Genomic DNA, 26,707 nt, shown 5'->3' with positions numbered 1-26,707 from the left:
GGATACCTAATGGTGAGCCAGAACACCCATCTCTACTTCACAGTAACAAGGAGCTCCTTCACCCTCAGAGGGTGAGTGGGGAAGCTGGACTTCAACATCCATCTAGCTGTAATGAGGCAATATCTCCAATTCACCTGCTAGAGCATGTCAGAAAAATCCAGCTAAAAGAGGAGGCTTAAATATGATCCTGAGTTTCATAACATAATACCCCAAATTCCAAGTTTCAACAAAAATAATGCATACCAAGAACCAGTTAGACTTCAAAAAAATGCTTCAAAAAGCAATTAAAAACATGCTTAAAAAAATGAAAAGAAAGGAAGGAGAAAATTGAAGCATAGAAATAGAAAGTCCCAGAAAGAGATATAATGTATAAAGAGGAACAAAATGGAAATTTTAGAACTTGAAAAGACAAGAGCCAAAATATAAAATAAATTCAATGGATGGACTCTACAGCAGAATGGAGGAGAGAGGGAAAAATGAGCCAACTGAAAGACAGAATGTAGAAATTACACAATCTGAACAACAGAAAGAAAACAGACTGGAAAAAAAAAATTAACAGAGCCTTAAGGACCTATGTGACTATAACAAAAGACTGAACAGTCATGTCATTAGAGTCCTGAAAGGAGAAGAAAAGGGCAGGGCTGAATTACTCAAAGAAATAAAAGCTGAAAACTTCTCAAATTGGCAAAAGACCTACGGATTCAAGAAGCTGAATGCACTCCAAACAAGAGAAACCCACACCAAGACACATCATAGTCAAACTTGGAAACCAAAGACAAAGAAAAAAATCTTGAAAGCAGTGAGACAAGACTCACAATTAACCAATATAGGAAAAACAATTCAAATGATAGCAGATTTCTCATCAGAAACCGTGTGCATCAGAAGAAAGTGGCATAATACAATTGTCAACCCAGAATCTTATATCCATAAGAAAAACAGCCCAACACCAAAAAGCTATAGAACAATATCCCTTATAAACACAGACAAAAATCCTTACTAAAATATTAGAAAAGAAAATTTAGCAATATATAAAAAGAATGGTACACTTTGACCAACTGAGATCTATTCCAAGGATACAAAGCTGGTTACAGTATTTGAAAACCAATCAGTGTAAATCCACCATATTAACTAACAAAAAAAAGTATCATAATCCTATTAATTAGTACAGGAAAAGATTTTGACAAAATTAAACGTTCATTCATGAAAAGTCTCAGAAAAATAGGAATAGAGAGAAACTTCCTCAATTAGATAAAGATTATCTACAAAAATCTATAGGTAACATTACACTTAGTGGAGAAAGACTTAATGCTTTATCTCTAAGATAGGGGACAAGCAAGGCCATCTGGTCTTACCAGTCTTATGCAATGTAGTGTTGGAAGCTCTAGTCATTTCAGTAAGGACAAAAAAAGAAAACAAAAGGTATACAAATCAAAAAGAAAGAAAGAAATGGTATCTATTTGCAGCTGACCTGGTCTGCATAGGAAGTCCCAGGAAATCTACAAAATCTACTAGAAAGAAGAAATATTTAAATATAAGTTAATGCAAAGGACTATATGCTGAAAGCTACCACATGCTGATGAAAGAAATAAAAATCTAAAAAAATGGACAGGGCATGTGGTTGGCTCAGTCGGTTAAGCATCTGACTCTTCATCTCAGATCAGGTCTTGATCTCAGGGTCATGAGTTCAAGCCCTGCATTGGGCCCAGCATGGAGCCCACTTAAAAGAAAAAAAAAGGACAGACAAATGATGTTCATGAATCAGAACATTCAACATAGCGAAGATTTCAATTCTCCTTAAATTTATGCACAGGTTTAACACAATCCCTACCAAAATCTGAACAAGATTTTTTTGTAGCTACAGAGAAGATTCCCTATGAATAATCTATGGAAAAAAAGGGAACAGGAACAGCTAAAGCAATTTTGAAAAAGAAGCTTTATTTCAGCTACAGAATAATGACAACTATGTGGCACTCGCAGAAGAACAGACGTACTGATCAATGGAACAGAACACCGAGCCCAGAAATAAATCTGTATAAGTATGTCAAGATGATATTTCACAAAGATGCAAAAACAATTTATTTAATTTTTTAAAAGATTTTATTTATTTATTTGAGAGAGAGAGAATGAGAGAGAACGAGTGGAGAAAGGTCAGCGGGAGAAGCAGACTCCCTGCCAAGCAGGGAGCCGGATGTGGGACTCAATCCCAGGACTCCGGGATCATGACTTGAGTTGAAGGCAGTCACTTAACCAACTGAGCCACCCAGGCACCCACAAAAACAATTTAATGAGGGAAGATAACCTTTTCAACAAATGGTACCAGAGCAATTAGATATCAACTGGCAAAATATGAACATCAATCTAAGTCTCACACCTTATATGAATATTATATGAATATTATATGAACATCAACTCAAAATGGGCATGGATTTAAGTGTAAAATGTAAAAACATGTAACTTTAAGAAAAAAAAAACTAGGAGAAAATCTTTAGGCTCTAGTGCTAGACAAAGAGGTCTTAGACTTAATACCAAATGTATGATTCATAAAAGGAAAAATTGCTAAATCAGACTTCATCAAAATTAAAAATCTTGTTCTATAAAAGTCTCTACTAAGAGAATGAAAAGACAAATTATAATAGGAGAAAATGTTTGCAAGACACATTCAACAAAGGACTAGTATCTAGAACATGTAAAGAATTCTCAAAACTCAACAGTTTAAAAAAAAAAAAAATCCAAACAATCCAATTAGAAAATGGACACAAGACATTTCACCAAAGAGGAGATACAGGATATACAGATGCAAATAAACATAGGAAAAGATGTCCCTTGTCATTAACCATTAGGGAAATGTAAATTTAATTAGAAACATACCACTACACATGTGTAACAACGGCTAAAGTAAAAATAGTGACAAGACCAAATTCTGAAAAGGAGAGGAAAAAACCAGCTCACTCATACATTGCTGGTGGGGACATAAAATGGTAGAGCCACTGTGCAAAGTAGTTTGGCAGTTCTTAACAATCGAAACCATGACAACCATATGACCGAGCAATCGCACTTCTGGGCATTTATACCTGAGAAATGAAAACATTTCACACTAAAAACAAGACACAAATACCATTAACAGCTTTATTTGTGATACCCCAAACTGGAAATAACCAGATGTCCTTCAGCAGACAGAGTTCTACAAGTTGTGGCACATCCAGGCCATGGACTACAACACAGCAATAAAAGGGAACAGACTACTGGTACATACAGTCTCCTGAACAGATCTCCAGAGAGCTGTGAAGAATGAAAAAAGGCCCATCTTAAACGATTACACACTATGATTCCATTCACATATCAATCTTGGAACAACAAAATTACTGAAATGGAGAGCGCATAAGGGATTGCGGGGGGTTCCGTAGAGAGCAGAGGCAGGAGGAAAGCAGTGGCAGCCACAAGAGGGAGACATGAGAAATTCAGGTGGTGACAAATCGTCCTATATCTTGACCATATTCGTGTCAGTACCCTGGTTGTGGTGTTGTACTAACGTGTGCAAGATGTTACCCCTGGGGAAGAGTGAGCACGGGATACATGGGCCGTCAGTATTATTTCTTACAAGTGTATGTGAATCCACAGTTATCACAAAACAAAAAGCTTAATTTTTAAAATAGTAGCTCCCCTTGGGGAAAGTAGTGACTACATGGTATTCTAGGGTACTAAGAATTTTATGATTTTTTGATCTGGGTCTTTAACATATGGATGTGTTCAATGGGTATATCATTTTTTTTTCTTTTTTTGGAAAGAAAGAAAAGTTGAATGAAATTAAGAATGAAACTTAAGACCTTAAAATAAGAAGAAAAAAAGAAAAGAGATGAAAGTATGAGAAAAAGGACAAGGCAAATATAGGGTCATCCAGAAAGTCAACTATCTAAAAAATTGGAACTCCAAGAAGAAAAAATAGAGAAAGGAAAAGGAATTTCCTAAGAAAAGGAGATTTTTTTAATCCAAAAAAATTTCTCAGAACTGAGAGCTATAAATTATCTGACTGAAAGGACCCACTGAGGGCCCAGAACAGAGAATAAAACAGACCCAGGGCGAAGCACATCGTGGAGATTTCAGAGCACTGGGACACAGACAGGACCCCACAAAGCTTCAGAGAAGAAACTGTGTCACGTACTATGGATCAGGAACCAGAGATGGTTTCTCAACAACAGTGGCAGCTATGGGCAGCCAAATCGTATTCAAGTTTGTAGGTGAAATGAAGACATAAACCTATGTGATTTCTCAAGAAACATACCTCTTCTTTGCCCTTTCTCAGGTTGCCACCAAGCAAGGGACGAAATCAAGAGAAAGACAGGGGATACAGGACACAAAAGACCTGACGTGGGAGAGAGGCAAAGGGACACAGGCACGTTGGTGACTGCAGGTCCCGCGTGACAGCCGCACGCCAGAGCCCCAGGGCCGCGGGTGGTGCGGGAAGGCGGGTGGGAGGCTCCCAGATGGCCTCTGACAGCGAGATGACCCCGACAGGAACAGCACATCGGAATGTCCCAGGAGGAAACGCAGATGAAGGAGGAGTTTAGGGGTGAATTAGTGTAAGTACAGGGAAAGCGAAGTAAGCACAACATTACAGGAAAACAAAAGGTTGCACAGGAAAAGAAAATAATCAGAGTTTGCTCCAAGTCTCAGCTGTGACTACAGTCATACACTAATGCAAACAGTGACTCTGAACTCACGAAACTGCCCCATCAGCACACTGGGAAGATGCGGAAGGAGGGGGCTGAGCAGGTACCCAGAGTTGGGGCAGCAGAGAAGAATTAACTCCGTATCTTCCACAGTGAGAAGACAGCAGCTAATGCTTTTACTCAAAAATGAAGATTTTAAGAATACAAGCATTCTATTTCAAAATACACAGGTGAGTATCACAACAGCAGCCCAAAATGCAGAGGAAGCAGTTGCCTCCAACAGGGGACATGAGCGATGGGGTAGAATCTGGTTGTTGTTTTACTTTTAAACAAGCTTTTAAAGCTTGTTCTTCTTTTTAAAAAACGGTACATGCCTCTCTGCTTTAAAAAATAAAACTCAAGACTAAAAAGGAAGTATGCCATCTTACGAGCTTTACCTCTACAGAAGACGATAGTTAAAAGCAGCTACCATGCCCTTCTATCCCAGACGAAAAATAGTTTTCAGAATTGTACACAATGAATTCCGACCTGAACTCCAATCAGGTGGGCTTTAATTAATTATCTTCCATAGATCAGTCACTGAGTCTTTAACAAGTAGGTCACAGAAGGACACCAAGTCCTTTTAAAAGGGCGTTAAGTCTCTGGTTTGTCCAAGCGATGCTGAGAACCGATGCCCAAATGCTAATTCAAAGTTGCAAAATACCTTCCATTCGACTGTCAATTTCAATCTTGATGACCGACTTTCTCTCAAACCATTCTTTCCTCACCATCTTATTCAAAAGATTTTTGATTATCATAAGACCATGAAAAATTTTTCTTGCTCCATGAATGCAGATGTTAAGTAGTTCTCTAAGTACCAACAAATGCAAAGTTACTGGAATGTCTTCTATAACAGGCAGTACCTTTGTATGAATATCACATCCAGTAACTCTTTTAAGAATTTTAATTCTAAAAATAAAAACAAAAACTTTTAGTTTCAGTTCAGGACACTAATGTTTAGACTTAATATTTTCAGGTTATATTTTGATTTTGAGGAAAAGGAACCAAAACAATCACATTTAAAGCACAGTTACAGGGGCACCTGGGTGGTTCCGTGGGTTGAGCCTCTACCTTCGGCTCAGGTCATGGTCTCAGGGTCCTGGGATCGAGCCCCGCATCAGGCTCTCTGCTCAGCAGGGAGCCTGCTTCCCTCTCTCTCTCTCTCTGCCTGCCTCTCTGCCTGCTTGTGATCTCTGTCAAATAAATAAATAAAATCTTTTTTTAAAATTAATTAATTAATTAAATAAAACACAGTAACAAAATACAGTTCAAAAATGCAGTCATCTGTGCAATCATGGGATCAGGGACAAAGAGAAGCAAATGAGCCAAAACAAACTCTGTATTTTAAAAAAATTAAAATATGCCCCAAAGTAGGGCATGCTTTGGCTGACTTAGATTACATTTCATTCGCCATAAGAATTGATAGAGCAAGTATAAAGAGCAGTAAAAATATTTATATGCTGGATGAAGTACTTCATCTGTTTACCCCAAGGGGAGGTACTGTGTATTAAGTAGTCTAACAATATGAACCCATTCAGCTAACACTTTGTTTAAACCTCTGAGCCTTTTTTTTTTTTTTTTAGATTTTTTAAAAAACAACTTCTAAAAAGGAGAGAAGACATTTCAATTCAGACACAGAATTAAATTTATGAACTTCTCTGGGAAATCTGTACTGTAGTTAATACTACTTGGATAAGAAGGGTTTTTATTTATTAGAAAAGCCGAAAATTTTTCTCACCGAGCACTCTCTAATGATAGTAACCAACACCGTCACTGGGAAAATAGAACACAGCCTTCTAAATGCGGAAAGACGTTCCATCAATACTTACACTGAGTCATTCAATCAGCAGGTATTTCTGAATTACTGATGACGGTGATGAAATAATTCTTGCTAAAATTGACAGCTACCATCATTTTGCGTTTAACTGGAAACCACTCAAACATATACAGAGGTATCCACAAATACGTGAGTATGGAACTGGATTCAGCTTTTCAGGGGGGGAAACACCTTAAACCTGAATATATCGTTTGGAGTAGCAATCACCGAAGGCCAGATTTACAAACACTATAACAGAGCAGCAACATGACTCTCGGTGACGGAGAGGAAGCAGTGACCGGCTAACAAATAAAGGCCAATCCCCTCTCAGCACCACTTCTGTCACAGCTCTATGTTGCTCAGAGACCAGTACAGAGGCTGCAAAATGGGAAAATTCACACTTGGAACCCCGAGAGCCGGCTCTACATTGTCAACTGTCACTGACCATTCTCTAGGCCTTCACGCGATGTGAGCATCAGGGCAGGTCTCTAACTACTGCCGCACTGTGTTAGTGGTACAGACGCAGAGAAACCACCCAAATAAGACCGACAGTCCTGGTTTTCGGCCACTGCATCTTGAACATTGAGTTCACCCCCCAGATTTTCCAGAAAGAGCTTCCCTCAGAGGCTTATTTAGCATTCAATGTCAATTCCAACAGATCTTTTTCCCATAATGATTGCTTGAGCATCTGCTAAACCTTTAGCCGATGTCACGAAAAAGAAACACAAGGTTGGTTTTATAATAGTCACCCAAACTACAAGGGCATTAAGGTCTACAGAGGTGAATGACTATTTTGGAATCTTCCTTCCTTTTGGAGCACTTTGACATGGCTCTTCCACTGCTAAACCAAGTTGTAAAAGAGCCAAACTGGTTCTAGTCCTGTCAGCCCAGCCAGATGCTCCAAGGTCCAGCTTGAGCCCTCCAGTCACTCACCGCTCCCCACAGCTGCTGCCAACATCGTTCTACCTGGAAGGAAACTCCTCCCAGAAAGTGCCTCCGTTATTCTCGGTGGACCTTTCCCAGGCTCATAGCAAAACCTGTCTGCTGGGTGACAAACAACCTGACTCATACAGTGGCAAATATATACCTCATGGTTGGCCATCTTGATGACATATTTCTATTTTAATAAGGGCTCAGTGGGCTATGTTAGCATCACAGTTACTACTAACTACAACAGAACAAGGCTTAAGTAATAGCTGCCATAGATTTAAAATGTTAAATTAACTCATTTAATCATCTCAACAGTTCTCTGGGGTCAGATTACTTTCCCAACTTTACAATGAGGCCAGTGAGCCCCAGAGAAGGAAAATGATGAGCCCAGTGTGAGTCCAGGAGCTGAGCTAACGCACAAACCCAGACAGTCTGTGTAGGGCTGTGTCTCAAGGCAGCATGCAGCTACTGGACAGGGATGTCCAAAACATGGTCTTGGGCCTCAAAGGCTTGCTTTATAGTTGACAAGATGACCCCAAAACACGAGGAGGATTTAAATGGCAAGTGACAAGAATAACGGAAGCTACAGAGCACAGAGTAATTAACGGGAAAAGTTACAGACAATGCGGTGCTTCTGGAGCTTCGAGCAGAGAGCCCAAACTTCACACAGATGTTGTCAAGAGAATGGAGGACTTAACCTGAACCCCGAAAGATGTGTAGGATTTGCCTTGGGCAAAGATGAATGGGAAAACTATTCCACGGTAGGGGAAAAGAAGAGATAACAAGAGAGCCTGAAAATGTTGATGCTGGGGCTGAGGGGCACCTGACGGTAGCACTCAGGAACAGATCACAGAGGCCCTATAAATCAACCGAGGGGTGACAGGAGAGAACACAGACTACCACATTAGAGACTTCTACTGAAAATTAAAGAGGCTCTTTAACCCAACAAATATAAACTTAGCACCAACCACTGGATGGGATGTGTGTTTGGTGATCAGTAATTCCAAAGGTGAAGACCAAGTCCTTGCTGTCCAGTCCAGTGGTAAGAGAGGGCGACCACAGCCACAGGGCGCCGTGCTGTCTGTTAAGGCAGGAGCAAGCATAGCTGACACAGGCGACTCTCGGGGGAACATGAGGAGGTCTCCAAGGATGAGACAGTGGCCCACAAGAGGAGGCACAGGGGAGGGCCGGATCCAGAAGGGCCTTCTACATGCTCCGAAGGGGTGGCTGAGTAGGGGATGAGAGACTGGCAGCAACTGGAATCCTGGCTCTGTCACGGACTAGTTGTGTGGCCTTGAGGAAGCTACTTCTCTTAGTCTCCTCATCTACAAAATGAGGAATTTAATAATACCTCTCCATTTGGCGGGGGGAATGAAAAAGTGTAATGCTGAACTCTTATGGCACCTGATCTATGGTGGGAACTTCTTGGTATTATTCATTCTGGGCGCGACAGAGAGCCACCGAAGAGAATTAGAATACAATGGCCACGTTTGTATTTTATGAAGATCATTATAGCTTTAGTGTGGAAAACAGAATGGCAATATTTTACTACAGTAACCCCTAAGAATTTCCTAACATTTGATCTTTCATATTAGTGTACTGGTCTTTTTTTTTTTTTTTTAAGATTTTATTTACTTGACACACAGAGAGAGATCACAAGCAGGCAGAGAGGCAGGCAGAGAGAGAGGGGGAAGCAGGCTCCCTGCTGAGCAGAAAGCCCAATTCGGGGCTCGATTCCGGGACCCTGAGATCATGACCTGAGCCGAAGGCAGAGGCTTAACCCACTGAGCCACCTAGGCACCCTGATCAAATTACTTTTTTAAAAAACATTTGATTATTTATTTGAGAGAAAGAGAGTGAGAGCTCCAGTGGGGATGGCAAGGGTGGGAGGAGGAGAGGCGGGCTAGGACCTGAGATCATGACCTGAGCCAAAGGCAGATACTTAACCGACTAAGCCCGGGACCCAAGTGACCCTAGAATTGCTTTAGATAGTCTCTATGAATTGCATTTAATGCAATCTTTTATTAACATCTGGAAATAAAAGAAACTCCTTTGATTATTCTCATACCTGAGCTGTGGCAAGACTTGTGGATGATTTTATTGTTTTTATAGGTATTTCCTGTCTTCCTGACTAGATTATAAACTACTTGAATGAGGGATCTGGTACTAAGCATATTCCCTTTTCTCTTCTAAGCTCACAATAAAGATTATTTTTGACAAGCACCTGATGGCGTATACTGGAGCCTGATGGATGTTTTACTGAAGTTTAATGTGACAGAGATTAATCTTAGGAAGTGCAGAGAGAAGTTCCAGGTGCTCTCCTGACTTCGACGGATCCATGCTCCTCTGAGTCTCGCTTTACTCACTGTAACATGGGGATCAAAACACAAACCCAAGAGGGTTTCCAAGGCTTAAACAAAATAATGCGTGAAAAAGCGTTTTTCGTTTTTTTCTTAAAGATTTATTTATTTTAGAGAGAGCAAGAGTGAATTCACGTTTCTGTCAATTTCTGCATCGTCAGCCTAGTTTCTTCCGGGGGGTGGAGGTGTGTGGGGAGTGGGGAGCTGCACACCGGCTCCCAGGAGGGCACAGTGTTCTTTAGGGACTGGAATGATAATCAGGTATCTCCGAGCCAGAAATACCTATTCATTTAGAATAGAGCCACCTGTAGGAACATTTCAATTATATTTGTAACATAATAACCGTGAGGGACAGGAGCTGAAATCCAGCGCATTCCCCTCCACAGCTAAGAGAGAGGAAGGAACCAGTTACTCTCATCTCTCGAGGGTGTGGGTGTGGGGGAGGAAACAGTCTTTAATCCTAAATGTGCCTCAGCAGTAAGCCGAGTGGATTTTCACTTTGTGGAAGACACACGAAATAGGATTCAAAAATTGGTGGCCTTAGACCTTGGCGAGCATCATGGAGGCAAATTCCAATTTGTTTGCTTTGGGTTCCCGGTGAAGGGCTGGTCCAGGGGCTCGCAGCGCCAACGTGAAAAGGGCCCAGAACCCGGCTTCCTTCGACACCTTTATTCACAAGCCCAGCATGAGGAGTCAGTGAGCAGCTCAAATCACACCATGAACAGAATTTCGTTTTAAGCTACTTCCATCCCGTGAGCTTCTCCAGCAGGAGCAAAAAGCAGTGGGTGTTTGAGCCGGGCGGGAGCCAGCGGACGTGCAGGTGCTCGTCCTGCTTTACCCGTGGGGACAGGCCTCAGGAGCTCTGTGCACGCCGACCCCACTCAGCCCGTCCCTGAGCCACCTGCACCAGCCAGAAAGCAAACGCAGTGGAGGAGGGCTGAGCACAAGCACAGGAGGAAGAGGGTCCCCACGTTCACGGGCCGGCGGCCGCTGGAGCCTGGCAAGGGCTTCCTCTGAGCCACCCCACGAGCAGGGCTGGAGTCCCGGCGGCACCACAGAGTGCCTACCTTTTATTTATTTTTTTAAAGATTTTATTTCAAGTAATCTCTACACCCAACATATGACTCAAACTCACAATCCCAAGATCGGCCGGGCCAGCAGGCGCCCCCCAGTGCATCACTTCTAAACCAGAGGGAATCCTGTGTTGCAGTCTGGCACACAGACAAAGGTCTCCCGAGACAGGCCCATCCAGAGCGCTCCTGTCACTCCCCTCCAGCCGCAGCGGCCGGTGTGCCGTCCCGGCCCCTCGGGTCCTCCGGGCCACGGGTTCCCACCTGGGGGGCCGTGCAGTCTCTCCCAGAAGTCTCCGAAAGCTAAATACATGTCATCCAGAAGCTGCCTGCTCAGTTTCAAATGTGAATGTAATTCTTCTTCGCTTTTCTCAGACAGGGAACCCTACACACACTGTTATTCCCATGTGAGAGCCTGGAGAATCGACTGACACCAAACGGTGTCTTCACACAGCTTCCAGGCACCAGAAGAGGCACAGGGTTATTGAGAGAGTGAGAGAGTGAGAGAGTGAGAGAGTGAGAGAGAGAGAGAGAGAGAGAGAGAGAGGCGCAGGGGGCAGGTGGAACCGGCCAGCCCCAGCCCAGACCACAGGGAACCTGGCCACCTCAGCAAGTCAACACTTAACTCCCTATTATCAATCTCTATTATGAAATGATTTACTGTTTCAATGAATATAAATGCAACCTTTGCTTCTTTGCCAAGAAGCCAACATGAAAATCTCAGACTTATATTTTCAAAGCATGAAACAAAAGGCTTTTAAAAGGTTGATACTGAAAGAAGTGATATGCTTACAGTTTTAGAGAAAGATTTTTCTCAATAAATCTTTGCTTGCTATACTTGAGGAGCAATTTATAGAGAAGATGCATTAGTTTAAAAAAAGACAAATTATAACTATTAAAATGCTTTTTGGTTTATTTTTAAACCTTGTTATGTGAATCTGTTTTATACATACAGACTTTTTTTCAAATCTTTTCAGAAAAAAGCTGACTCTAAATATATTAACATAAGAGTATGAGTTCAAGATCTAAAAATACTAGGAACACAGGAAAAGCAGATTGTGGAAAAATAAGAATTATAAGGAAAAATAAAAACACAATTCCAGGTACTAGTAATAGAACATTACGTTACAGCTCTTATGTGCATGTGGGCATACAAAGGAAAAATGATGTTATATTTATAAGGGGTATTTGATGAAATCTTATTCAGTAAATGACTGGTGTTATTACCTGGCTGTTCCAACACTGTAAGACACTGGAAAAGTTAAGAAGGCTAAGGAAAGTACAAGCTACCCATAAGATAAGGCTTTTTTTTTTTTTTTTAACAGATTCTACTTATTTACTTGACAGAGAGAGAGAGAGATCACAAGTGCGCAGAGAGGCAGGCGGGGGCGGGAGAGAAGCCACCCAGGCGCCCCAAGACAAGGCATTTTAAACAGAAATTTAGAGGTGCTCAGGCACATCTTTTATGAATTTATAATTTAGATCAAAATATAGATCTCAAGACTTAAAGTACATTTAAGCACATGAACTCCTATCTCTGATTTTTATTTATATCCCCTAGATGCTAGCATCTAAAACAATACTTTATATCCTACACACATTCCAGTATATGTAACCTAAATTGTTTCTTGTGCTGTTAGAACTCCGATAGACAGCTAACACGAGCTATCAGTTTCTTTCAGAAAAAGACTGATCGCCGGGCCCATTAAAGTACAAATACACACACGCCACACCAATGCTTTTGAAAATGAAAATATTCAGTGCTGGTCAGGATGAAGACCGACAGGGGCTCTCGTTAACTGAGAAGAGCAAAACCTTTCTCGAATGCAACAATTTAAGTATAAGGATGTTCATTTCAGCACTTTTCATAATAACCAAACTGAAGCACAGGAGGCAGTCAGGGACAGGAGCAGTTAAATAAAGTTAAATAAAGCGTGGTAAATCCAACGAGAGCAGAACAGAACTCAATAGACTGGCGTAAATAGAATACGGAGAAACGCTCACAATCTACTCTGCATTGCACTAAGTGAAAAGGGGCATGACACAAACCCCCGTGTACTGCAAGAGTTCTACCTGCAAGTTTATGTACTTCATATGAAGTATGTTTTGCAAAAAACCTGAGGAAAGTAATAACATATCAGTAGGGCTCTCTCTGAGAAGTTAGGCGTTACTTTAATTTTTTCTTTTACTTTGCTGGATTTTCCTTCAATGAGCATTTATCACTTTTAAAATACAGAAGAGGGGGCACCTGGGTGGCTCAGTGGTTTAAGCCTCTGCCTTCAGCTCAGGTCATGATCCCAAGGTCCTGGGATTGAGCCCCGCCTGGGGGGGGGGGGGGGGGGTCTCTGCTCAGCAGGGAGCCTACTTCCTCCTCTCTCTCTCTGCCTGTCTCTCTGCCTACTTGTGATCTCTGTCAAATAAATAAATTTAAAAATCTTTTAAAAAAATAAATAAATAAATAAAATCTTTAAGAAAAAATAAAATACAGAAGAGGCATTATTTTAAAACCAAGGAATTTGATGGGGCGCCTGGATGGCTCAGTCCATTAACGGTAAGCATCTGCCTTCAGCTCAGGTCATGATTCCAGCGTCCTGAGATCCAGCCTGGGGCTGAGCCCCCTGCTTAGCGGGAAGCCTGCTCCTCTCTCGCTCTGCCCCTGCCCCTGCTCATGCTCTCTCTCTCTCTCTCCCAAATAAATAAATAAAATCTTAAAAAAAATTTTTAAAAAACAGGACATTTGAGTTACAATCAGGACACCCTTGATCCTGGAGCTCTTGAAAAGTCACAGGGAGTTGCTAAATTGAAGCCTGCTTTTCCTTGGGCTGATCCCACTTACTTGTAGAGACAACTGAGCCCTGTTACAAGGGCTTTGAGATACCCTTAAAGGGTTGTGTATCTTCACAATAGCGAGAGAACCCCTGTGCACTGCTGATGAGATATAAATTGGTGCAGACACTATGAAAAACACTACGGAAATTCCTCGAAAAATTTAAAATGGAATTACCACAGGATCTAGTAATTCCATTGTTGGGTGTTTACGCAAAGAAAATGAAAACCAGATTCGAAAAGATACATGCATCTGTTTACTGCAGCATTACCTACAACAGCCAAGTTGTAGAAGCGACCGCGTGTCCACCGCCAGATGAGCGGATGAGGAAGAGGTGGTGTCCATACACACAACGGACCATTACTCAGCCACAAGAAAAGAATGAAATCTTGCCATTTGCGACAACATGAATGGACCCAGAGGGTATTATGCTAAGTGCAGTAAGCCCGACAAGAAGACACATACCATATGATTTCACTTACATGTGGAATGTAAAACACAAAAGGAAGGAACAAACAAAAAAACAGAATCAGACTTATATGTAGGGAGAACTGGTGGTTGCCACAGGGGAGGCATGTTGAAGGGTTAGGGATTGGGAGGTACAAATTCCTGTGAAATCAGGGGATGAAAAGTACAGCATGGGGAGTACAGTCAATAATATTGCAACAACTTTGTGGGGTGACACATGGTAACTAGTACTTATTGTAGTAACCATTGTGTAACTATAGACGTGTTGAATCACTATGTTATGCACCTGAAATTAATGTAACATTGTATGTTAACTATACCTCAATAAAAAAATAATTTTTAAAAAGATGTCATGCCTTCAAAACATAAGGAACCTGATTATACAGTAAGTTAAAATGTGTGTCATTTTTACCCCCTGAAAGCATAACAATAAAATCTTTTATTCAAACTCCCTCATAAAGGTGAATTTGAGTTTCACTGGTTCATTAAACCCAGCTCCGCAGAACTTATTTTGAAACAGAATCAAGAAGGCACTCCCTGTTAGCTCCCCGTCAGCCACACACAGAAGCTTGACTGCGCTGGACCAGAACAGTGCATCCTGTTAAATCGTGGAAGGTGTGCGTGTCCCTTTGTATGGTTCTGCTTAATGCTTAGGGTAAGGGCTCCAGACTTCGCTCTGTTAAGAGACACCTTGTTTGGGCACCTGGGTGGCTCAGTGGTTAAGCCTCTGCCTTCAGCTCAGGTCATGATCTCAGGGTCCTGGGATCGAGTCCCACATCGGGCTCTCTGCTCTGCAGGGAGCCTGCTTCCTCCTCTCTCTCTCTCTCTGCTTGCCTCTCCACCCACTTGTGATCTCTCTCTGTCAAATAAATAAAATCTTTAAAAAAAAAAAAAAAAAAAAAAAAAAGAGACACCTTGTTTACCTTGGGCCCAAGCGTGTTCTCTCAATCTGGTCCCTAAAAGTACCTAGTGCAGTTACAAGAATCTGCCACACGGCTCCCAGGGACCCGCTCCTCCACTGTTCTGGATTCCAGACGTCCTCTACGGCTTGGCACCCCACGGGCGGCAGGGCCCACTCTGAGGCACCGTGAGGAGGGCAGAGGGCCCCTGTTTGGGCAGCAGAGGTCTCTCTACATAGCCACACAGGCAGCTCACCACCACCCCAAGCTCCTTACTCACTTTCCCTTGGCACGATTAACCTATAAATCAGGCTTGTTGAGACAACACCAGTTCCCCTTTCTAGTTCTCCTTTAATCCTCCACAAAGCCACAGCGCAGCTCCCTCTGGCCACTGCTGACTCATGAGGGCCAGACTCCCACTCTCCCCCAGTCCCACTCTTAGTCTCAGATCAAAAGATTTCCCCTGAGTTATTAAAAGTTGTACTTTCCTGTTTTCTATTTGTGACATGTTCCCTGGATTGGTCTTCCCTTCCCAAACACACATGAGAACAAATGTCAAAAAAGGTGTCTCAGCCCTCCTTTACCCAATCCTCTTTCTTACCTCTGGAATACAGGTTTTCCTCTGAGCCTACGTTTCATTCCATCTGCCCCACCTCTCCCCCCAGCTTCAAATGCAGCAGGACCGCCAGGTCCTAGGGTAATGCAGTGTTCTCATTCACATTTCCAAGCCTCAGACACCCCTCTGCACATTCTCGACTCAGCCGCATTTACATTACCTTGGACCAAGGCAGATGGAGGCTACTTTTAATACAACACTCTGCGTGGTTTTTGTTGGTGCTGAGGTAGGGTTGTGGGTCTGCTTGGGACCTACTTAGACCCAGAAACTAGCAAGACGAGTTGCAGCATCTTTAGCAAATACATACTGATGTACAGGCTCGAGGTTTAGGTGTTTCACATTTAGGTTATTTTGTTTGGGTTTGGTTTTCTCCTCGGGGCTCTGCACCAGGAAATCATTGCCTTAACAAAGGACTCTGATAGTTTCCTAAAGCTCCCTGGTCATCTAAATTAAGATAGTGCCATTTTACAAAATGGTAAATAACTGCCTTCTAAATATAGAGAGGGGAAAGCAGCTAGGAAAGAAATGTGACTGAAATCAACAACAGGGCTAATGACTACATAAATGTGTCATTTGGGATTTAGGGCAACAAATCAGGCTAACGCAGACCCTTAAAAAACAAGTCCAAACATAACTTTAAAAAGAAAAAAGTAAAAGCATCCTCCTTTCACCCCAGCCCATCCTACTTCCTCCACACAGTCGATGTCAACGGTTTCGGGACAATGAAGTGTACATGGGCCTGCGTGCATGTTTAAGTACATGCATCTAAATATCTTTTTCTATTTCCTCTTTTCTCTTACTGTATCTTGACTTTTCCCAAGACAATGCGCCAAGGTGGCTAACAGACATATTTACATTTATTGCTTATCTCCTTTCACCTACACCGTGATTGCTAAATCAAGATTTCCTGGATATCAAAAAAAAGAAAGCCAAAAAAACCTGTTGGCCTAATACTAAATATATCTTTGGTTATTTTCATTTTTCTTACACTTGCCTTCAACCTAAAAATGGTGAGAACAAACAGGTATATATGCATGAATATGCGTGCAATGCAAATTACAGATTATCTGACATAGATATGAACATACATAATATATGTACCCTGAAAGGTAGTTAATTTTCAAAGTCAAAAAGTGAAGGAGGGAATCTGCCTGGGTAGTGAGGCCCAATGGGTCCTGAATAAGGAGGAACACCATGTGGAAATTTCCTAGGCTTTGGAGCCAGAGACATAGGGTCCCATCTAACTCTCACTGATGATGTGGTTTGTGTAAAATCTTTAACTCTTCTCTGCTTCCTTTTCATCATTTTCAGTGCTGGGGAAAAGACTTCTTTCACAGAGACTTAGAAATTAAGTGTGTAAGATGGTGTTTTGGACATAGTAAGTGCTCAGAAAGGGCCTTCTTACTGTCAACAATCCAGGCAGACTGGGGGTCCCAGGCCTCCTGCCACCAAACGGGCAAACCTTGCTGTTGTTCCACTTTATGGTTTAGTTGGCCTCATCCGTACAGAAACACAAAGGGACTTAGAAATAAATTACTGGAAACATGCTTAGTACCTTTCATGCATTATTGAAACGTGATCCTCTCTCCTACTCACCGCGTGTCTTGCTCTGGGCTCAACAGCAACGTCCCAGCCTGCTCTTAAGCAATCCTAAATTCTACTTCCAACCTGCAATAAACACAGGCCATCTGGCTATCGAAATAACTGAGAATATCTTGATGTCTGCTAATGGCCAGCTGCTCAAGGTGTCAAAAGCCAGTCTTAACAATGACTAGGGTTCCTGTCCTTTCGCTTTACTTGGCGAGGCCATCAAGGATGCACGCGCCTTCAGCGGGCCAGCTCCCCGAGTCCCCGGTGAAGGGATGCTCTGCCGACCCCAGAAGTCTACTAAATACACCTCTGTTGGCCCACTGTCTGTCCTCCCACCCCTTGTAGTCCTCTATATTGAAGAGGTTAGATTTCCACAATCTAACTTCTAGAACAGTGAAGGGGAAACCTGGCCACCATACTATCCAACCATCTCCTTTTACATGCGAGGAAACTGAGGCTGGGGCAGATGTGACATACGCAAGGACGCACGACTATCTAGACAGCAACTGTTACCAGAACCTCGACACTTTAAGGTTCTTTCCTACAACTATCAGGCGAGGTTTTATATGTTCCAGGAGCTCTGTAAGGTGTTTATTAAATATTTTTGGTTGAAAAGGAAATGCCTGTGGTCCTGAACGTGTGTGGGAGAAGCAAAATGCACCGTGTTCCTGCCTTAAGCGGAATTAATCCACCTGTCTCCGAGGAGGAGAAACGAGGCGTAAGTTGCGTTTCCAATTTTTCACCTTCCCACCTAAAATTACAGGGGGGTGGGGAATAACTAGGACCCCGAAAGGCGAGTAGCCCCCATTAGTATCCGCAAAGGGCTCTGGGGACGTGTCAGAGCACGGCAGGATTCGGTTAAGGGGGGAGGCACGGGAGGCCCAGGGCTGAGGGTGGAGGCAGTTTTCCTGTTTATTCACCTGCGGGATCCGGCGCCCTCAGTCCTACCGGCGCAGAGGCGGTCCCGGGCCTGTCACTGGGTCTGTCCGGAGACTCTCGCTCCCCCTTCCCTGAGGGTGTTGACCGCGAGGGCGCCAGGCGAGCGCGGAGGAGAAGGGCCTGCACTGGGGGGCCCGGCCCTGTCCCCGCACCCGCACCCCCGCAGCTGCCGGCGCCGGGCGGGGCCCCTCCGGTAGCGCCTTTGTTTTCCTGCTGCAGTTACGTTTGCGGAAGCGCCGCCCGCGCCCGGGCCCGGGGGCCTGCTGCAGCCCCCCCAGCGCCCCATGAGGATGACAAGCGACCCAGAAGCCGGGGGGGAGGGAAGGGGGAGGGCGGGCAAGCCGGGAGCAGAGCCGCCCACGCCCGCCCGCCCCGAGCCGCGGCTCCGAGACCCCCCCCAGCAGGTGCGCGCGAGGCAGGGGAGCCCCCGCCCTCCGAGCCGGACGCCCCCGAGGGGAAAGCTCGGGCGGGGCTGCCGCGCCCCCTCCCCGGCCGAGCGCCCCCTCCCCGCGCGGGGCCCGGACTCACCTGCTGCGGGCGGCGCCGGCGCTCAGAGGCGCGGGACGCGGGGGGCCTTCTCCCCACGGCGCGGGGCGGCGGCTCGGGGCGCCGGGGCGGCGGCTGTCGGGGCGGCGCGCGCCATCGCTGGCGGGCGGGGGCTGCTCGGAGGCTGCGGCGGGCGGGGCGCGGTCGAGAGGCGCGTGCGGAGGGGCGACCCGCAGCGGCCAGCCGGGCGCAGCGCCGGCGCGGACTCCGGCCTCCCTCCCCGCGGCCCCGGGCGCGCAGCTCGCGGCCGGCCGGACCCGCGTCAGGCCCGAGGACCCGCCGCCAGGTGCAGCGCTCCGCCTCCTGCGGCGCCGGCGGATGCGTCGGGGCTGCTCCTCCCGGCCTCCCGCCCGCCCTGCGCCCCGGGGGACCCCCGGCCCGGTCCTGCGGGCGCAGCGCGCGGCGGAGGGGAGGTGCGCGGGCGGCTCGGTCCCCGCACCCGGCTCCCGCGCACCCGGCTCCCGCGCGGACGGAGATGGTCGCCCACCGGGAAGCAGCATCGCCGCCGCTCGCCGGGCGCTCGTGAGGCGCAAACACGCGCTGACGCACGCCCGAGCTCTCGGCGCCGCGCGCCCGACCTTAGCCCCGGCCAACCCCGGAGAGGGAGGGGGCCGGAGGCCGGGGCGCACAGCGGGTTCCGGGACTCACCGGGCAGGGACGCAGCGGAGCTACATCAGCCTCTCCAGGTGGGAAGGGGCCACTGAGTGTCCGGCGCGTCGCCGAGGAGGTAACCGTGTGTGTCGCACCGAGAACGTAACCAAAGTTGCATTTCTGGTTAGACGCGGTGAGAAGGTGGGGACGCGGGCGCCGGCGCTGGAAGGCCGCATCCCTCGGCCACCGGCCTGTGATGGGCTCTAGGGTGCCGCACCCTGCTCTCAGGGAGCTTACGGTCCTTCCTGTTCAGGCGACAACAACAGCAACAATGATGACAGCCAACATTTAGGAACGTTTCTTGTGTATGAAAAACTGCTTCCGGGCATCTAACGTTACCGTAATCCTAAAGATACAGATAATATTCCCATTCCACAACGATAAAACCGAGGCTGAAGCTTAAAGTGACCAACCCCAAATTACTGAATACTAAAAGGAAGGGAAGTCTTATCTCCAGGATTTTTTTTTTAAGATTTTATTTATTTATTTGACAGAGATCACAAGTAGGCAGAGAGAGAGAGAAGGGGAAGCAGGCTCTCCGCTGCCCAGAGAGCCCAATGTGGGGCTCGATCCCAGGATCCTGGGATCATGACCTGAGTTGAAGGCAGAGGCTTTAACCCACTGAGCCACCCAGGCGCCCCTTATCTCCGGGATTTAAGGCTCTTAGCCATGAAATCATATTGATGAGAATTCCACAGGCCCCGAAGCCTTAGAATTTGAGGTCCCTCTTGAGGAAAAATTAAACAAAATTACAAATGGGAAGTCCTGGAGGCCAGGAAGGGTCCCAGAAGCTTGAACTACATTAGCTTCAGGCCAAATCCAGTTGCAATACTTATGCGGAAAAGCAGAAACGATTGAAAGCAGTAAATGCTGCAATTTCAAATGAAAGAGATGAAGGTGGGTTGTTGGAGAACGAGACATTTTGGCCTAGTGTGGCTTCCTACTGCCTCATTGGAACGGACGGCTCACAAGGTACCCAGCTGGTAGCTATGATAATAGAATTGTCATTCTTTTCTGCCCGGCTCTTAAAGAAGGAACCTTTAAAAAAAAAAAAACATGGTCTGACATGTCTCCGATTCTCTCCTGCATGTAGTAGAAGGGCAGGGAGACCAGCGAGAAACTGGAGGAAGAAAGGGCAGCTCTTAAACCGCAGGGGCTCGGGGGTGGCCGCGTGGGGACTAGCGAAGCCGACTCACCCAGAGATTTGCGCGGAAAGGGCGGGGTGGCCTCAGGGGTCAGCACAGCAGAAAATGTTGTTTTCATTGGCCTCGTTAGGCGGGAACTTTTTCCTCGACGCGCCTCGCCTTTTACGAGGGAGAAGATATGCACGTGCACCAAAGAGAACTGATGGTCCGCCAGTCCCTGCCCCCTTGAGGTGGGTGTGGTGTGAGCTTCCCAACACCCTGCCGGGCAGGCTGTCCCAGAGGTCGCCGCACCGAGAAGCAGGGACACAGAGGTTGAGATCACGTGCGGTTCGAATCAACGCGCAATACGGAGCAGGCAGGCGGGCGAGGAAGAGCGCGTAGACGGAAGCACGTGGGGCCGGGTGCACGCGGGGGCGTCGCTGATGAAACACGAGTCGAACCTGGGCCTCTCCCTCTGCCCCTCTCCGTGATTCCGCCTTCCTCGTGGTGTTGGTGTGGGGACAAGGGCCAGAACCGAGGCGGAACCAGGGGGCTTGGCCGGCAGGCACTGTCGGTACCAGAGCCCAGGCAGGCACCGTCTGCCGAGACGCGGGCACGAGGACCCCCGGCTCTTCTTCCCGCTCACTGGTTAGGCCGAGCGGCAGCTGCGCATTTCCTTCGCGTTTCTCAGGCGAAGAACAAATGGGGGCTGCGTAGGGGTCACCGGCGAGTAGTCTGGTTAACCTTTTAGCCGTTTTATGATCCTAACACGGAGTGCCTCACGCGCTTCCTGAGTGCGGACGCTCCGAGCGCAGCCGGGGCACACTCGGACCTCCGGCCCCTCCTCCGCGCTCTGCGGGCGCGCGCACCGCCCTGTCTCCCACTGCCCGCTCCCGCCTCGAGTTTGTATTTCCTTCATACAGTGCTTGTTGCCCTATGGCCTTTGGCAGACTTCATTGTTCTAAAATAACAAGACAGACCAGCACGGTGTGTAGGAATGGTAACAGCAGGAGCGGCTACCGCTTCGTAGGACTTCCCGGGCCGGGTCCTTGCGGGCACTGCCGCGAGGAGCTGCGGATCCTCTCCCGTGTCACGGGCGAGAAACCTGGTGCGCAGCAAGGTTAAGTGACCTGGCGGAGGTCGCACTGCTCAGTGGAAGCGTCCGCGTTCAAGCCAGCGTCGTCTAGCGTCAGGGCTCTGGCTCGGAACCGGTCCTTCTTCCTGGACCGGAGAAACACTGGGAAACATCTATGTTCCCATGCGGAGGGCTGAGGATTTTACTTTTAAGCAAACGGTGTCATGTGCTTTTCTCTGTCCACCCGTTAGCAACATTGCGCACGAGAGTCCCCCCCCTTAGCGGCGGCAGTGTTGCTCTCCTGAGTGTCCACTGCGGAGGCCAACCGAGGTCTGGAAGCCGAGGCTTCTCCTTCCTGGGAGCCTGTGCTACGCCCCGCGCCGGACTGTTCCCTTCGCCGCATCTCGTCCCTGAGACGTTTCCTCGTCTCCCATCATCACAAGAAGAAGGGCGAGTACCACGCAATGGGATATTTTGGAGGAGACACCGCGCTCACGTAGCCTTCATACGGTATTATCGTCGCGATCATTCTATGTTAGTGCTGGTCAGTGTTGGAGATCTCTCAGCCCGGCCTAGTTCATGAATTAAACTTCATCCTAAATGTGTGTTGTCGGGTTGTAGGGTTTGGTGCTGTCCGACGTTTCAGGCGCGCACTCGGGGCTCGAGTGTCTCCCCCGTGGGTGAGGGCTGCTGGGCTGATGCTCCCGTCCTCCTCTGCGCATTTCTGTGCTCCACTTAGCTCTTGTTCTAGGCCCTTCTCTCTTCTAACTCGTTCTGTGCCTGCTCACCCCGTCCCTTCGCTCAGTCACAGAATGCTGAGAATTCCTCCGAATCCCTGTCTCGGGGCCATGTCCCCTTCGAGTGCCGCCTGCATAAGATCCGTCGTCCAGTCGGTCATCTCACAAGCCCTGAGGCTTGCACCGGCCCTTCCTCACCTTCCGCGTCTCTGTCGCTGTTACTTACTTCTGGGTTCCCAGGGGGTCGTGCGCCTGTTTGGTGCCCCCCCCCCCCCCCCCGCCCCGGGTATCAGCTTCTCTTGGCCGTTACACCAAGTCGCTGTACACTTAGCAAATCAAAACAACACAAACCCAGAAGTCTGAAGTCCACAACGGGCGTCGTTAGACTAAAATCCGGGCGTCTGCAACCGTCTTGCATCTGCAGTTGAGGAGAGAAGCCCCTCATCTCTCCCGCTTCTGGGGGCCGCTCCCGTCCCCGGCTCACAGCCCCTTCCCGCAGCTTCGGAGCGCGCCTATCTCCCTGCCGTTTTGGTTCGATTCTTGCCTTCCTGGCTCCACACTCCTGCGCCTCCCCTTGTAAGGACCCTGGTGGTGTCACTGGGTTCATCCTGATCATCCGGGATGATCTCCTCTGGAGAGCCTTAACCTAACCACATCTGCAGAGTCCTTTTGGCCACATAAAGCCACATGTGGCCCGTCTGTTATTGGGTCCCACCAGCCATACAACACATGGATTCCAGTCCTGGTCCCAGGTGACCGCTTCAGACCCCACCAGTCCCAGTACGTGGGATGGGGACGTACAAGCCCAGCTACCTAAAGGGGAAGTCTTAGTTCGTGCGTGGCACATCCACTCGCATCCCCTTGGCTAAAACGGCCCCACGTCTACGTCTGGATGCAAAGGAGGAAGACAGTTCGGCTGAGCAGCTCTACGCCCAGCCCAGTTCTGTCGCAGCGGGAGAACGGGGTGAGTGGGTTTGGGGAACAAATCGGCAGTCTTCAGGGGGGAAACCAGAGAGCTCTAGAGAGACGGAGGGGCCTAAGTTAGATTGGAGGGTGCAGAGGCCCTCGGAGGCAGTAGTGGAGTAAGACCCGAGACGTAAGTGGGCGATGGCCTGGGAAAGAGCTTGGGCCACCCCGTTCCCTCTAGCGGGGGCAGCTGTGAGGCCACAAGGAGCTGAGCTGTGGGGAGCAAAGGGTGACTGTCAAGAGATGAGGTTGGGTAAGTCGGCCGGAGGCGGCCACCTGTGCCTCATGTTAGGCATTTGGGATTCCACCTGACACTGGGTACAGTCACCTGAAGGACACTGAAGCAGTCTGACGGGTGCCTTCAGAGGATGGCCGTGGCCGCTGTGTGGAGACTGGCACGGAGGGGGAAAGAGGAGGGCGAGGGTCCCTTGGAAAGCCCCGTCCAGGAGCAGAGACGTTCACAGGGGCGCGGAGCCGTGGCAGTAGTGGGGCCGGAGAGAAGCGGGGGGAGCTGAGGGTTTGGAGACACCCGCTCGCTCCGTGATCTGTTGGGTGCGGGCGGCCGTGGAAAGGAGGTGGTGAGCTGACTCGGAAGTTTCTGGCCGCATGAGCCGGCTGGATGCTGGTAATCGTCACTGAAAGGGAGAAGCCTGTGGGAGGAGCAGGCTGGAGGGAGAAAGAAGAGCTCACGTTTGGGCATCATCCGTGTGAGAGGCCTGTGAGACGCGCAGGTGGCACCGGGAGGCCGGCGGGCAGAGGGGAACGAAGGGAACCACCAGGGGAGAGAAGATACCAGAGTCCCAGCGAAGGCCAACTGTCACCAGTTGGTATGGGAGGAGGGATGAAGAAGGATTTGCCACGGAAGGAGGAATTTCAGGAAGGTGTTGTCACTGAAGCCTAGAGAAGAATGGGGTTTTTTAAAGATTTTATTTATTTGAGAGAGAGAGAGAAAGAGAGAGATCATGAATGGGGGAAGGATGGAAGGAGAAGCAGACTCCCCAGTGAGCAGGGAGCCTGAGGCGGGACTTGATCCCAGGACCCTGGGAACACGACCTGAGCCGAAGGCAGACGCTTACCAACTGAGCCCCGCAGGCGCCTGAGAAGAGCTTTTCCAAAGCACGATTGAGCAGACAGCACATCACTGGGCTTCCTTCCCACACCACATAAAACAGGATGTCAGTGTAGACCAGGCTGTCCCTCAAGGGTGACACGCCCGGGGGGCCGGCTCTCCCCTGGCGCCCATCAGACAACAGTTTCATGCCGGGCCGCGAGCTCCGCACGGACGGACAGCTTGTCGTGCTCGAGATTCGTATCGCTCGCACTCGTGCGCACGTAACCATTCACCTGCAGTGCTTGAAGCAGGATAAACCTGTTTCTCCCCCCCACGCAGGGTTCCGCCCTGGGAGGCTCAGGGGTGCCGGGCACCAGATTTATGCTCCTCTGACCTCATTGTTCTGTCACTTTCAATAAGATTTCCGTCTCAAAACCCAACCCGGCTTCGCCACCGTCACCTGTCACGTTCACATCCCAGTCACTGGGAAAGAGAAGAAGAAGAGGAAGGCATGTTCCTTCTTTTAGGGACACGACCAGAAGTTGCTCGTTCCTCACGCCTGGATTCCTGGGGCAGAGCACCGTGTCCGGCCGCACCCAGCGCAAGGAAGACGGGCGGCGGCGGTCCCGAGTGGCCCGTGCGCAGGCACAGTTTCTGTCACCGTGGGAGGCAGACAGGACAGACTCCAGACACAGCCAGCAGCCCCCCGTGCCATTCACTATCACTCGCCGCTGAGCCTGACCTCGACCTGTGCCCTGCCGAAAAGGTGGGGGAGATTGACTCCACGCCCTTGAGGCTGATTGCCTTGGCTGGGAGGACATGGAAGGGCGCAGAGGGAGACCTGATGAATATTTGTTGAATAAATGGCTAAATGCCAGGGTGACAAGAGTCGCGAGCTCGTGCCTTCTTGCTCCCGCCACCATCCGGCCTTCTTTCCGTGGCATTGGCTTCATGGAGAAAGTGCGACTTACACTAGACTCAAAAGCAGTCGTGAGGGGCGCCTGGCTGGCTCAGTGGGTTGAGCCTCTGCCTTCGGCTCAGGTCATGATCTCAGGGTCCTGGGATCGAGCCCCACATCGGGCTCTCTGCTCAGCGGGGAGCCTGCTTCCCCCTCTCTCTCTGCCTGCCTCTCTGCCTGCTTGTGATCTCTCTCTGTCAAATAGATAAATAAAATCTTTAAAAAAAAAAAGTCGTGAAATGTAAATCGGAAGGAAGAAGGCTCTGAGACATCCTCCATGCTGCTGTCTTTGTGCTCACACCTCTGGAGTTTGCTGGGTGGATGATCTCAATCTGTAGATAATAATACTGCCGTCTCCTTTCCAGTCTTTATACATGTATATTTGAAAATATAATTACGTTGACAAAACAATTATAAATATTCATGATGGCCAAGAGTTAGTTGTTCCCTTGTGTCATTACTTTTTCTTTCTTTCTTTCTTTTTTTTTACTCTGAGTGTTCCTCTTGCTTCACCACTGACAATAAGACAAGCTAGCACTGCACAGTAGATAGTTCTTCACTAGGTGACTAAAATATCCCTGCATGGGGGGCCTGCGTGGCTCAGTCACTAAGCAGCTGCCTTGGGCTCAGGTCATGGTCCCTGGCATCTGGGGATCGAGCCCCGCATTGGCTCCCTGCTCAAGGGGAAACCTGCTTCTCCCTCTGCCTCTGCCTGCTGCTCCTGCTGCTTGTGCTCACTCTCTCTGTGTCAAATAAATAAAATCCTTAAAAAAAATAAAATATCTCTTTATATATTTCTTGTAAATAAGAGTTTTTGATGTAATAAGAGTTTTTAAAAAATTAAGAGTAAGTTTTGTTTCTTTTTTAAGATTTTATTATTTATTTGACAGAGAGAGACAGTGAGAGAGGGAACACAAGCAGGGGGAGTGGGAGGGAGAAGCAGGGAGCCCGCTGAGCAGGGAGCCCGATGTGGGCTCGATCCCAGGAGCCTGGGATCATGACCTGAGCCCAAGACAGACGCTTAACAACTGAGCCACCCAGTTGTCCCCAAGAGTAAGAGTTTTAATGTAATTTTCTTCACATACTTTCTAAAATGTTTTCTTGTCCATTAGCAGTCCAGTACCGTATCATCATCGTACTGTTTCTTAGATGACAATAAGTTAACAGAAGTGTGGTGTGGAGTTACGCCCTGGATATATAAGGAAGTATGGAATCAGGTCCTTCCCATCAGAAGGCTTGTGGTTTACTTACTAGCTGAGGCATGGTTATAAATAGGTTGATTATAATAGAAGGTAGCATATGCTACGAGTGGCACACAGACTTTTTCAGAAATATCACTTCCATCATGTTCCTCCCCTATTTAGAATAATTCAGGGGC

The 26,707-nt window shown here is 47.6% G+C and overlaps 1 protein-coding gene across 3 annotated transcripts in view; it reads right to left on the bottom strand.

Moving 5' to 3' along the window:
• LOC111140526 (major facilitator superfamily domain containing 6) overlaps positions 1-18,805 on the bottom strand; it is a 68,367-nt gene extending 49,562 nt beyond the window's left edge. For 2 of the 3 annotated variants that reach the window (XM_022492832.1, XM_022492949.1), the window contains exon 1: positions 18,750-18,805. The gene's annotated coding sequence lies outside the window, so the exon portion shown is untranslated. Of the gene's footprint in view, positions 1-18,202; positions 18,378-18,749 lie in introns of those variants that run through there. The other variant, XM_022492901.1, reaches the window with a different exon arrangement.
• Between the last annotated feature and the right edge of the window lie 7,902 nt (positions 18,806-26,707).

Source organism: Enhydra lutris, unplaced genomic scaffold (assembly GCF_002288905.1).
Source record: "Enhydra lutris kenyoni isolate GAN:26980312 unplaced genomic scaffold, ASM228890v2 scaffoldscaffold1, whole genome shotgun sequence".
NCBI classification, from domain to species: domain Eukaryota; kingdom Metazoa; phylum Chordata; class Mammalia; order Carnivora; family Mustelidae; genus Enhydra; species Enhydra lutris.
The sequence above is the reverse complement of the archived record's forward strand: the minus strand, read 5'-3'. Positions and strand labels throughout refer to the sequence as shown.